The sequence below is a fragment of the Bison bison genome, unplaced genomic scaffold (assembly GCF_000754665.1).
Source record: "Bison bison bison isolate TAMUID 2011002044 unplaced genomic scaffold, Bison_UMD1.0 scf7180017864300, whole genome shotgun sequence".
NCBI classification, from domain to species: domain Eukaryota; kingdom Metazoa; phylum Chordata; class Mammalia; order Artiodactyla; family Bovidae; genus Bison; species Bison bison.
In genome coordinates, this window is record NW_011494872.1 from 3,129,632 (window position 1) to 3,142,456 (window position 12,825).

The following is a 12,825-nucleotide window of genomic DNA, read 5'->3' on the forward strand; positions in this document are numbered from 1 at the left end:
ATCCTCTGTCGTCCCCTTCTCCTCCTGCCCCCAATCCCTCCCAGCATCAGAGTCTTTTCCAATGAGTCAACTCTTCACATGAGGTGGCCAAAGTACTGGAGTTTCAGCTTTACCATCATCCTTCCAAAGAAATCCCAGGGCTGATCTCCTTCAGAATGGACTGGTTGGATCTCCTTGCAGTCCAAGGGACTCTCAAGAGTTTCTCCAACACCACAGTTCAAAAGCATCAATTCTTCAGTGCTCAGCTTTCTTCACAGTCCAACTCTTACATCCATACATGACCACTGGAAAATCCATGTCCTTGACTAGACAGACCTTTGTTGGCAAAGTAATGTCTCTGCTTTTCAATATGCACAACATAGGAGAACTTCTGTTACCTGATTCCAAGCTTTCCATACGGCTACAATTATCAAGGAGTGTGCTGTTAACATAAAGAAAGACAAACAGATCAATGGAACATGACAGACCTATAAATTCAATTATTTATGGACAGCTGATTGTAGCAAAAGTGCAAAAGTATGAGTGGACAAACCATAGAATCTTTTTTGAACAAATGCTGCTGGAAAAATAGAAATTTCATATATTAAAAGAAAAAAAAATACACTTCATCTTTTACACCATAATTAACTTAAAATGGAGCACAGACCTAAATGTAAAGTCTAAAACTATAAAATAACTTAAAAGAAAGCACAAGAAGTTATTGATACCTAAAGTCAGGCAGAGATTGGTCAGAGGGAAAAACAGAAGTACAATCCCCAAGACTAAAAGTGTTAAATTACGTTCCATAAAAATGAACAACTTCTGTTCATTAAAAGGCCCCATTCAAAAATTAAAGGACAAACCATACCATGGAATAAAATAATATCAAATCACATATCAGAAAAATAATTTATATTCATAGTATAGAAACATGACCTTCATCTCAACACTAACATAAACAACCCAGTTTAAAAATACACATTTGAGTAAGTATTTTGCAAAAAAAAAAAAAAAATACACAAATAGCCAATAAATATTGAAAGATGGTCAATATAATTTGTCATTAGAAAAATGAATATTTAAACCATCAGATCAGATCAGATCAGTCCCTCAGTCGTGTCCGACTCTGGGTGCAATTACCCATCATGCAGGATTAATGTAACCAAAAAGACCAACAAGGTCACTTGAAACCAAGAAACCAGTATCTTTGTGCTTTGCCAGTGGAAATGTATATGATACAGCCACTTTGAAAAAGCAGTAAGGCAGTTTGTTAAATATTAAACCTAAACATACCATACATTCCAGTAGTTACATTCTTAGATCATAACCAACCTGAAAAAAAAGTGTCCACAAAAAGACTTGTGCATGAATGTACATAGCACCATTATTCATAATAGCCAAAAACTGGAAACAAGCCAAATGTCCATCAAGTGATGGAGATATCAGAGGAAAAAAGGAAATAAAAGAGATTCACACTGGAAAAATAAGAATCAAAACCGTCACTATTTGAAGATGACATGATATTATACATTGTAAATCCTAAAGATGCTAACAGAAAACAACTAAAGCTCATCAATGAATTTCGTAAACTTATAGGCTACAGAATTAATATGCAGAAACCGCTTGCATTCCTATACACTAACAATGAAAGATCAGAAAGAGAAATTAAGGAAACAATCCTATTTGCCATCTCACCAAAAGAGTAAAATACCTAGGAATAATCCTATGTAAGGAGGATTTCCTGTACTCAGAAAACTAAAAGATGCTGATGAAAGAAATCAAAGATGCCACAAACAGATGGAGAGGTATACAATGTTCTTAGATTAGAAAAATCAAATTGTGAAAATGACTATACTATCCAAAACAATCTACAGATTCAGTGCAATCCCTGTTAAATTACCGATGGCATTTTTTCACAGGATTAAAACAAAAAATTTTACAATTTGTAAGGAAACACAAAAGACCCTGAATAGCCAAAGTAATCTAGAGAAAGAAAAATGAAGTTGGAGGAATAAGGCTCCCTGACTTCAAAATATACTACAAGGCTATAGTAATCAAGAATGTATGGTGCTGGCACAAATACAGTGGAACAGAGTAGGAAGTCCAGAGATAAACCCTCATACCTATGGTCACTTAATCTACAACAAAGGAAGCAAGACTATACAATGGAGAAAAGACATCCTCTTTAATAAATGGTGCTGAGAAAACTGGACAGCTACATGTAAAAGAATGAAATTAGAATATTCTCTAACACTGTACACAAAAATTAACTCAAATGGGGATTAAAGACATAAATATAAGGCCAGATACAATACAAGTCTTAGAGGGAAACATAGGCAGAACATTCTCTGCAAGTCCTTTTTCAATCTCCCTCCAAGAGCAATGAAATTTAAAACAAAAATAAACAAATGGGACCTAATTCATCACAAAAGATTTGCACAGCAAAGGAAACTATAAAGAAAATGAAAACAAGGATCAGGATGGGGAACACGTGTATACCTGTGGCAGATTCATGTTGATATATGGCAAAACCAATACAATATTGTAAAGTTAAAAAATAAAATGATAAAAAAAACAATTCACATAATGGAAGAAAATATTTGCAAAGGAAGCAACCAGTGAGAGATTAATCTCCAATATATACAGTTTCATGCAGCTCAATATCAAAAACAACAACAACTAAGATCCAAGATGGCAGAGGAGTAGGTGGACATGTAGTGCATCTCTCTCCAGGTATACATCAGGAATACACCTCCAGAAACAGAAGATCTTGCAGAACTCCAGCTGAGAGCGGGCAGGAGTACCTGACCACTGGAAAAGAATATATAGAACCACACAAAACTTGGTAGGACAAAGGAAGGAGGGTGAAAAAGAGGGGAGTGAGTAGGGCTGGATCTGCAACTGGGGATGGAACAAATGAAGCTGGGGTCAGATCCCCACATGGGACAATTCTTTAGGACGGAAGTGAAGCATTTGAGGGTACTGGAGAGTGAAACAGCTAATCTGTGACAGTCTGAGTGGAATGAGAATCATACAAGCAATCTTGTTGCAGCCACATATACCCTGGACAGGGATGCAAGTCCCTTAGAAAGTGCAGTGGCTGGGAGCTGGGGCATAGAGATTGGAGACCAATCCCAGTGGTCATGTATGGATGCGAGAGTTGGACCATAAAGAAGGCTGAGCACCAAAGAATTGATGTTTTTGAACTGTGGTGTTGGAGAAGACTCTTGAGAGTCCCTTGGACTGCAAGGAGATCAAACCAGTCCATCCTAATGGAAATCAGCCCTAAATATTATTTGGAAGGACTGATGCTGAAGCTGAAATTCTAATACTTTGGCCACCTGATGGGAAGAGCTGACTTTTTGAAAAGACCCTGATGCTGGGAAAGATTGAGGACAGTAGGAGAAGGGGATGACAGAAGATGAGATAGATAGACGGTATCACCAACTCAATGGACATCAGTTTGAGCAAACTCTAGGAGATAGAAAAGGACACAGAAGCCTGACGTGCTGCAGTCCATGGGGTCGCAAAGAGTTGGACACAACTGAGCTGACTGAACAACAAGGACCATAGCTCCTGAGACTGAGGCAGTTGGTGTCCCTGTACACTTGGCACCATCAGAGCTCCCATGATCCAAGCAGCTGTGCCACCTCCTCACTAAATCCTCACTGGGGCAGAACTCCCAGAAGCTAGAAGCTAATAGTGCCATACCTCCTGTGACAATTGCCACCAGCACCCCTGTGTATTTGGCATTGCCAGGGTACCCATGAGCCAAGTTCTCCTTGTCACCCCCCATGCATGATCCCCACTGGGTCAGAGCAGCTAGAGGCTAGAAAAGGCCCCAAGAGCACCATATTCCCTGCTAGCTGCCAATTCCCAGCTGCCAGCTCCCCTGAGTACCTAGTACCGCCAGGGCCCCTGCAATCCAAGCAGCCATACCACCTTCCCACCGGTCTTCCCTAGGGCAGACCCAAGTCCTCCAGGGCAGCCTGAGAAGTAAACCCCTGGGGATGACTCATACACAGAGTTGGAAATAAAACCACAATTGAAACCCAGGCACAATGTGGCCAAAAAAGAGAACCTAAAACCTCCCCATCAGTGGTACAAGCTGCAGATTAAATCCACACAATCAACTAGGCAGTGTTTGAATCTATGGAATATATAAAAGGACAATAAGAGGTCCCACAAAAGAAAATGCACTAGCACGGGCAAATGCAGATGATAGAGGCAAGAACACGCAGGAGTAGGACCAGATTGGAGTCTGATCTGCCCCCACAAAAGACCCAGATACCAGCCCAGTACTGAAGGGCCTCCTAGAGGGGTGAGATAGACTGTGATTCAGAGGGAAAAGACACTGACAGCTGAGATCCAAGAAAAACATCTATTATTCTTATATTTTACCTTATTCTGTAGCTGGGTCTGATTTTTTTTTTCTTTTTTCCTTTTTTTCCCTCTGTTGCTGTAGTTGCTGTTTTTATTAGTACTAATAAGTCTATTTACAATTTTGAGTATTTTTTTGTTGTTGTTAATCACAATTTTTATTTCCTTTAAATACATCTGCCTCTACTTTGGCCTTTTGTGGTTTTGAGGTCCCCTCCTTTTTTTCCTTTTTTAATTAAAATAATTAATTTGTTATTATTTTTCTACATATATTAGTTAATTTGCTTGTCTTATTCTTTTCCTGTTGTAGTTATTCTTTTTTTAATTGGAGGCTAATTACTTTACAATATTATATTGGTTTTGCCATACATTGACCTGAATCAGCCATGGGTGTACATGTGTTCCCCATCCTGAACCTCCCTCTCACCTCCCTCCCCATCCCATCCCTCTGGGTCATCCCAGTGCACCAGCCTCAAGCATCCTGTATCATGCATCAAACCTGGACTGGCAATTCGTTTCACATATGATAATATACATGTTTCAATGCCATTCTCCCAAATCATCCCACCCTCACCCTCTCCCACAGAGTCCAAAAGACTGATCTATACATCTGTGTCTCTTTTGCTGTCTCACATACAGGGTTATTGTTACCATCTTTCTAAATTCCATATATATGTGTTAGTATACTGTATTGGTATTTTTCTTTCTGGCTTACTTCTCTCTGTATAATAGGCTCCAGTTATTCTTTAATATATATAAACTTCCTTTATCTATCTCTATTTGACTTTGTTTTTCTATTCTTTCTTCTTTTCTTCCTTTTCTCTCTTTTTCTCACCATGTTTATTAGTCTGTCTTGCTGTCATTGCTTTGTTCCCCAGTTGGCATATTGTTTTGGTTTTGTGTTTCAGTTTATGTTTTAGTTAGTTTTGTTTTCAACTGATTTATATCATTTTTGCTTTCTTTTGCTCATGGAGCCAATCTTTTCTACTTTATTTCTTCTTCTTTTTTTTTTTTTTTTTTTGATTTGTTTTTTTTGCTTTTTTTTTTTGTCTGTATGTGTGTGTATATATTCCATTACTTTTGTTAGTATTTGCCTGATCTTCTATTTGCCGTTTGTCTGGGATTTGCATTTTGTTTCTCGTTTTAGTGTGTATGTTTTAATCCCCTATAATGCCATAAGAGACCACCTGTGGAATCTCAGTTCTCTGGCCAGGGGTTGGGCCCTGAACCTTTGGAGTGGGAACACTAACAACAAGACTGTAGAATGCCAGAAGACGTCTAACCCCAGGATGTATTAACTAGTGAGAACTCCCACAAAGGCCTCCACTTGTATACAAGACCTGGCATCACCCAACTTCCAGCAGCACCCAGTGCAGGACACCTCATCCTAACAACAAATAAAACAAAAACACAAACCCAATCATCAGCAAACAGGATTACCACCTCATACAGCCCTGACCACCACAGGCAAAAAAAAAAAAAAACCTCCTCCCACCAGAGCACAAGCACAAGTCACACCCAATAGAAGTCTATGCAAACCACTGGATCAACCCTACCTACCAAGAGCAGAAACCAAAAAGAAGATGGAATTCAACCCCAAAGACAGAGAAGGACATCCCAAACACAATACTAAAAAAAAAAAAATGCAGAGAAGTATTGCACAAATGAAGTAACAAACTAGAAACACACAAGACCAAGTAAACAAAGAGGAAATAGGAAAACTACCTGAAAAAGAATTCAGAATAATGACAGTAAAGATGTTCCATAATCTCGAAAATAGAATAGAGAAAATACCAGAAGCAACCAACACGATTAACACAATGACGAAGAACATAGAAGAAATAAAGATTAAACAAACAGAGATGAATAACTCAATTAGTGAAATTAAAAATGCTCTGGAATGAACCAATAGCAGATTAATGGAAAGAGAGGAACGGTTAAGTGAATTGAAAAATAGAATGGTGGGAATAACTGCTGAAGAGCAGAATAAAGGAAAAAGAATGAAAAGAATGGAGGATAGCCTTAGAGACCTCTTGGACAACATTAAATGCACCAGCATTTTAATTATAAGGGTAACAGAAGAAGAAGAGAAAAACAAAGGTACTGAGAAAAATTTTGAAGAGATTATAATTGAAAACTTCCCCAGCATGGGAAAGGAAATAGTCAATCAAGTTCAAGAAGCACAAAGGTCCCAGAAAGGATAAACCCAAGGAGAAATACATTGAGACACATACTAATCAAGTTAACAGATATTAAACCCAAAGAAAGAATATTAAAAGCAGCAAGGGGAAAGCAAGAAGTAACATACAAAGGAAAACACACACAATTGACAGCGAATCTTTCAGCAGAAACTCTACAGGACAGAAGGGAATTGTAGGATGTATTTAAAGTTCTGAAAGACAAAAAAAACTACAACCAAGATTACTCAGCAAGGATCTCATTCAAAATTAATGGAGAAAACAAAAGCTCTACAGACCAGCAAAATTTAAGAGAATTTAGCACCACCAAACCAGCTTTACAACAAATATTAAAGGAACTTATATAGGTAATAAATGCAAGAGAAAGGAAAGACCTACAAAAACAATCCCAAAGCAATTAAGAAAATGCCAATAGGAATATATATACATATATATATATAATTATATATAAATTAAACCTCATATATATATAATTACTTAAAATATAAATGGATTAAGTGCTCCAATCACAAGGCACAGACTGGCAGAATGAATACAAAACAAGACCCATACATATGTTGTCTACAAGAGACCGACTTCAGACCTAGAGACACATACAGTGTCTCTAAAAGTAAAAGGACGGGAAAAGATATTCCATGAAAATGGAAATCGAAAAAAAGCTGGAGTGGCAATTCTCATCTTAGTCCACATAGTCCTTAAAATAAAGAATATTACAAGACATAAAAAAAGGACAATGCATAATGATCAAGGGATCAATCCAAGAAGAATGCATAACAATTATAAATGTCTATCCACACAACATAGGAGCACTCAACACATAAACATAAAAGGGGAAGTTGACAGCAACACAAAAATAGTAGGGGACTTTAACACCCCATTTACACCAATGGACAGATCATCAAAATAGAAAATTAATAAGGACAAAAATCTTAAATGAAGCACTAGACCAAATGGACCTAATCAATATCTTCAGAAATTTCCACCCAAATGCAGAATACACTTTCTTCTCAAGTGCACATGGAACATTCTCCAGGATAGATCACATCTTAGGTCATAAATTAAACCTCAGTAAATTCAAAGAAAATAAAATCATAACAAGTATCTTTTCTGACTGCAATGCTATGAGACTACACATCAATTACAGGGGGAAAAAACTGTAAAAAATACAAACACAGGGAGATTAAACAATACATTTCTAAATAATGAACAGGTTACTGAAGAAATCAAAAGAAAGTCAAAAAATTCCTAGAAACAAATAATGAAAACATGACAACTCAAAATCTATGGGATGCAGCAAAAGCAGTTCTAAGAGGGAAGTTAATAGCAACACAATTCTACCTCAAGAAACAAGAAAACATTGAATAGACAACCTAACATTACACCTAAAACAACTGGAAAGAAGAACAAAAATCTCCAAAGTTAGTACAAGGAAAGAAATCAGTTTATGATTTCTGATCTTTAATCAGAGCAGAAATAAATGGAAAGGAAATGAAGGAAGCAGTAGTAGAAATTAATAAAACTAAAAGCTTGTTCTTTGAGAAGATAAACAAAAGTGATGAACCATTTACCAACTCATCAAGAAAAAATGAGAGAAGAATCAAAACAACAAAATCAGAAATTAAAAAGGAGAAGTTAAAACAGACGACACAGAAATGCAAAGAATCATGAGACTATTATGAGCTAATATATGCCAATAAAATGGACAACCTGGAAGAAATGGACAGATTCTTAGAAAAGTTCAACCTTCCAAGACTGAACCAGGAAGAAATAGAATTTATGAACACCCCAATTCAGTTCAGTTCAGTTCAGTCACTCAGTCATGTCCGACTCTTTGCACCTCCATGAACTGCAGCACGCCAGGCCTCCCTGTCCATCACCAACTCCCGAAGTTCACCCAAACTCACGTCCATCGAGTTGGTGATGCCATCCAGCCATCTCATCCTCTGTCGTCCCTTCTCCTCCTGCCCCCAATCCCTCCCAGCATCAGTCTTTTCCAATGAGTCAACTCTTCGCATGAGGTGGCCAAAGTACTGGAGTTTCAGCTTTAGCATCAGTCCTTCCAAAGAACACCCAGGACTGATCTCTTTAGAATGAACTGGTTGGATCTCCTTGCAATCCAAGGGACTCTCAAGAGTCTTCTCCAATGCCACAGTTCAAAAACATCAATTCTTCAGAGCTCAGCTTTTTTCACAGTCCAACTCTCACATCAATACATGACCACTGGAAAAACCATAGCCTTGACTAGATGGACCTTTGTTGGCAAAGTAATGTCTCTGCTTTTGAATATGCTATCTAGGTTGGTCATAACTTTCCTTCCAAGGAGTAAGCGTCTTTTAATTTCATGTCTGCAACCACCATCTGCAGTGACTTTGGAGCCCCCAAAACTAAAGTCTGACACTGTTTCCCCATCTATTTGCCATGAAGTGATGGGACCAGATGCCAAGATCTTAGTTTTCTGAATGTTGAGCTTTAAGTTTGGAAATCAAAATTGTGATATAAAATTTCCTAAAAATCAGAAGTGCAGAGCCAGGCAACTTCACAGGGGAATTCTATCAAAAATTTAGAGAACTAATTCCTATCCTTCTAAAACTCTTTCGAAAAGTTGCAGAGGAAGGAACACGGATGTGTTCATTCTCATTCTATGAAGCCATCATCACCCTGATACCAAAACCAGACAAAGACAACACAAAAGAATAAAATTACAGGCCAATATCACTGATAGCATAGATGCAAAAATCTTCAACAAAATTCTAGCAAACAAAATTTAACAACATATTAAAAAGCTCCTACACCATAACCAAGTCACATTTATTCCAGGGATGCAAGGATTCTTCAATATATGCAAATCAGTCAATATGATGCACCATATAAACAAACTGAATGATTAAAAAAACATATGAAAATCTCAATAGATGCAGAAAAAGCTTTTGACAAAATTCAACACCCATTTGTGATAAAAAAAAAAAAACTATTCAAAAAATGGGCATAGAAGTAATCTACCTCAATATAATGAAGACCATATATGATAAACCCACAGCAAACATTATTCTCAGTGGTGAAAAACTGAAAGCATTCCTTCTAAGATCAGGAAAAGACAAGGGTGCCCACACTGACCACTATTATTCAGTATAGGTTGAGAAGTGCTAGCTACAGCAATCAGAAAAGAAAAAGAAATAAAAGGAATCCAGATTGGAACAGAAGTGAAACTCTCATTCTTTGCAGATGACCTGATACTATACATAGAAAACTCTAAAAATAACATTAGAAAATCACTAGAGCTAATCAGTGAATTTAGCAAAGTGACAGGATCCAAAATCAATCCACAGAAATCACTTGCATTCCTATACAATAACAAGGAAAAATCAGAAAGAGAAATTAAGTAATCGACTCCATTTACCATTGCAACAAAAAGAATAAAATACCTAGGAATAAACCTACCTAAGGAGACAAAAGAGTTATATGCAGAAAACCATAAGACACTGTTGAAAGAAATCAAAGGCAATATAAACAGATGGAGAGAGATTCCATGTTCCTGAGTTAGAAGAATCAATATTTTGAAAATGACTATACTACCAAATGTAATCTACAGATTCAGTGCAATTCCTATCAAACTATCAATGGCATTTTTCACAGAACTAGAACAAAAAAAAAATCTCACAATTCATATGGAAACACAAATGAGTCCTAATGACAAAAGAAATCAAGAAATGAGAATGGAGCTGGAGGAAACAACCTTCCTGACTTCAGACTATACTACAAAGCTATAGTCATCAAAACAGTATGGTACTGGCACAAAAACAGAAATATAGGCCAGTGAACAAGATAGAAAGCCCAGAGATAAACCACTCACCTATGAATACCTTATTTTTGACAAAGGAGTCATTAAAATACAATGGGTCAAAGTGTCTCTTCAATAAGTGGTGCTGGGAAAACTGGATGCCTACATGTAAAAAAATGAAATTAGAACACTTCCTAACACCATACACAAAGATAAACTCAAAATGGATTAAAGACCTAAATGTAAGACCAGAAACTATAAAACTCCTAGGGGAAAACAGAACACTCTATGACATAAATCCGCCTCCTAAAGTAATGGAAATAAAATAAATAAATAAACAATTGGAACCTAATTAAACTTAAAAGTTTTTGTACAGCAAAGGAAACCATATTCAAGGTGAAAAGACAACCCTCAGAATGGGAAAAAATAATAGCAAATGAAACAACTGACAAAGGATTAATTTACAAAATATGCAAGCAGCTCATACAAGTTAATACCAGAAAAACAAACTACCCAATCAAAAAATGGGCAAAAGACCTAAACAGACATTTTTCCAAAGAAGACATATTGGTAGCTAATAAACACATGAAAAGAGGCTCAACATTGCTCATTATTAGAGAAATGAAAATCAAAACTACAATGAGATAGCACCTCATACCAGTCAGAGTGGCCATCAACAAAATATCTAAAAACAATAGATGCTGGAGAGGGTGTGGAGAAAAGGGAACCCTCCTGCACCCTTAGTGGGAATGCACATTGATACAGCCACTATGGAGAACAGTATGGAGATACCTTATAAAGCTAGGAATAAAACCACCATATGACCCAGCAATCCACTGCTAGGCATATACCCTGAGGAAACCAAAATTGAAAAAGACATATGTTACCCAATGTTCATTTCAGCTCTTTTTAAAATAGCTAGGACATGAAAGCAACCTAGATACCCATCAACAGATGAATGGATAAAGAAGCTGTTGTACATACATGCAATGGAATATTACTCAGCCATAAAAATAAATACATTAGAGTCAGTCCTAATGACGTAGATGAACCTAGAGCCTATTATACAGAATGAAGTCATAAAGAGAAAAACAATTATCATATACTAACTCATATATATGGAATCTAGAAAGATGGTACTGATAAACCTATCTGCAGGGCAGCAAGGGAGACAAAGACATTGAGAACAGACTTACAGACATGGTGGCAGGGGGAGAAGGAAAGTGTGGAAGGTATGGAGAAAATAACTGGAAACATACATTAACATATGTAAAATGGATAGCCAATGGGAATTTGCTGTATGACTCAGGGAACTCAAACTGAGGCTTGATAACAATCTAGAGGGTTGGAATGGGGAGGGAGGTTCACAAGGGAGGGGACATGGGTAAACCTATAGCTGATTCATGTTGATATTTGGTAAAACCAATGCAATACTGTAAAGCAATTATCCTTCAATTAAAAATAAATAAATAAAAAACAATCAAAAATGGGCAGAAGATATAAATAGATATATCTTCAAAGAAGACACATAGATGGCCAAAAAGCAGATGAAAAGATGATCGACATCACTAATTATTAGAGAAATGCAAACCAAAAGTATAATGATGTATCACCTTACACCAATCAGAATGGCCATTATAAAAAATTCTACAAATAATCCTGGAGAAGATATGGAGCAAAGGGAATGTTTGTACACTGTTGGTGGGAATGTATAGCCACTATGGAAAACCTTAAAAAAAGTATGGGGGTTCCTTAAAAAGTAAAAATAAAGTTACCATGTGATCCAACAATCCTACTCCTGGGCATATATCCAGAAAAATCCATGATGGCATTGAAACATGTAAAATATCATGTAGGAAACGAGTTGCCAGTCCAGGTTCGATGCACGATGCTGGATGCTTGGGGTTGGTGCACTGGGACGACCCAGAGGGTTGGTATGAGGAGGGAGGAGGGAGGAGGGTTCGGGATGGGGAACACATGTATACCTGTGGCGGATTCATTTTGATATTTGGCAAAACTAATACAATTATGTAAAGATTAAAAATAAAATAAAATTAGAAAAAAAAAAAAAGAAAAGCTACATGTACCCCAATGCTCATTGCAGCACAATTAACAATAGCCAAGACATGGAAATAATCTAAATATCCATCAACAGGGAAAGTGAAAGTCGTTCAGTCATGTCCAACTTTTTGCAACCCCATGGACTATACAGTCCATGGAATGCTCCAGGCCAGAATACTGGAGTGTGTAGCCTTTCCCTTCTTCAGGGGATCTTCCCAGCCCAGGGATTGAACCCAGATCTCCCACATTGCAGGCAGATTCTTTATCAGTTGAGACACATGGGAAGCCCTTGAATTCATCAACAGATGAGTGGATAAAAAAGATGTGGTACATATATACAATGAAAGACTAATCAGTCAGAAAAAGAGTGAAATAAAGCTATTTGCAGCAATATGGTAGGAGGGGAAACCTAGAGATGATCATACTAAG